This window comes from Orussus abietinus, unplaced genomic scaffold (genome assembly GCF_000612105.2).
Source record: "Orussus abietinus isolate OABI.00-Male unplaced genomic scaffold, Oabi_2.0 scaffold27, whole genome shotgun sequence".
Lineage (NCBI taxonomy): Eukaryota > Metazoa > Arthropoda > Insecta > Hymenoptera > Orussidae > Orussus > Orussus abietinus.
The window spans coordinates 168460-170738 of NW_019394254.1; positions in this window are offsets into that span (position 1 = coordinate 168460).

Consider the following 2279-nt stretch of genomic DNA (forward strand, 5'->3'; position numbering starts at 1 on the left):
CGCTTATGTCGGTTAACGGGTTAGCGCGGGCCGGCGAGTAGATGGCGTTCAACAAGTCGCGACGCGCGTCACGCCGACCGATCGATTATTCGGACGGTGCACGCGGCCGAGCACGCGGAGGTGACGCCGCCCGCGTCTCCCGAAATTGGGACGTCGTTGCGTCGCGATTTGCGTTCGCGGCGGACGTTTTCCCGTTCCTCGCCATCGAGGTCGCCGCTGCGGTCGCGACGCGATTCCACCCGGGTGAAACCGCGGCCCTGTGCTGAGAAAAAAAGTTGGTCGCCTCGACGAAATATGCATCGCCGCATTGGTTCAAATCGATGGAATCAATTCCTCATCTCAAGAAAATTATTGTTTCTTGCAATTGTAACTCGGGCAACGATGGATCTTCATTTCGGTCGGTTAATTTTTTTTTTTCTCAGTGTACGTTTCCCTTCGGCGAATTATTCTCATGGAAACGCAAGAAATTACCCTCACCGGTTTGAACGTTAAGCCCGGTTAGGAGCTTTCCGAGTTTACCCGCCAAGTATCCCATTCGGGGTGTAAATAATCGGGCGGATGGAGGGAAACGCACGAGGCGAGGTGTTTTACAAGTTTCGGCGGTGAATATGGTTTTAATTAATTGACGTTTGAGCAACCGGCAATTTTCGCGCCATTTCGAAGGGCAAAGCCATGAATAGAGGCCGGTATAGAAAACTCCCCGTTTCAAAGTGGTAAAAGACCTCTGCTCGATTCAGTGGCTTTTTAAATTGTACCTTTTGACGCTAGTTAACCGGGATTAAGAGTACCTCGTTACCGGGCAACTTGGGCGAATTGTTGGTCGCTAATTTACGACGGAGGGAGATGGCTTTGTTTGGGCGGACCGTCGTCGCTCCTGTCGTTCGCGTTAAATCGCGAAGCGATTCTTCCTAGAATATTCGCGTTACGTCGAAGGCATTCCATGGGGCGGCGATGCAACGAACGGCGTTCCCATAGGTTTTTAACGACGCCAACGATAACGCGACCCGGTCGCTTAACGGGAACCGTAACACCCCGATCGACGAAAATCCGGTCGTCGCGTTCAATCGCATCAATTGCCCGAGCGGTGATAATTTGATCGCGACGATCGGTCGAGAGCAAGTTTCTCGACCAGTTATCTCGGCGCGGTCCATCGCTTTCGACGCGTTTGGCTCCCGGGCTGCGAGCTTTGCGTCAAAGCGGTCGTTCTTGTTTGCAAGAGGCAAGCAGCGGGAGTCCTAATATCTGGTATTACTCGAAGCGCCGCCATAATATCGGCCGAAAGGGGACGATCCCGATATCCGCGCGCGGCGTCGCTCGAGAGAAACGAAACGTCTTTATTGGAGGGTTCGGCCACCCCGCGCGACGTTCAATTAGCGACATCTGCTCGAACGCTTTTAATAGATTTACCTCCCAACCCATGACTTACGGATCGAAGCATCCAATTTCCGGTCCCTTGTCCCCCGCGGCGGGAATTCCTGCATACGACGACCCATCGATCGGCCAGAAACTAATTCTTGCCCCCCGCGAGTAGTTAACGTCGTCCGCTCGGATATTTCCGGGATCCCGGTCCGTCGCGGCGACGTCCATCTCGGCGCCCTGCCTCTGGGGAGCGTCCTCCGCCGTCCGATCCCCGATCCGTCGACTCCTCCCCGCCGGGAGTCGATCGGGTCGGATCGATCCGCGCCATCGATCCCCGCCGCCACCGGGGTCCCGTTCGGCGGGGGCGGTGGGCGGCCGGGAAGGAGCGGAAGGAGCGGAGCCGGGAGCGCGTGCGCCCGGCGGATCGATGCGTCGCTCGGTCTCTCTCGGTCGGGCCGTATAAAGCCACGGTCCTCGGAGGGGGCGTGCGACAGTTCGCGATCGCATCCGGAACATGCGCCAGGTGGCGGGTCGGCCGGTCCTCGCGCTCGACTCCGCCGCTGCATCGCCGTTGACGCCGCCGACGTCGCCGACGTCGCCGACGCCGCCTCGGGCCGCAGTGAATCGGTCCCGCCGACCCGGAGGTCGCCCCGGCCGCCCGGGCCGCCCGGGCCGCCCGCTGCTGGGATGAGGCGGGGGCCGGCGATCGTGCCGCGCTCTGAGACTCGCGCCCGGTTCGTCCAGCTCGCTCGATAGCGCGCCGGCGTGCCGCCCGCGCGCGCGAGAGAGAGAGAGGGATAGAGAGAGAAAGAGAGAGAGAGGGAGAGTGCAGTGTCGAGTGAGTCGCGCGCGCGCGTCCATCGAGGCGACCGGCGCGCATCCGGTTCGCCGATCGGGACCCGGGGAAGAGGGTAGCGTGC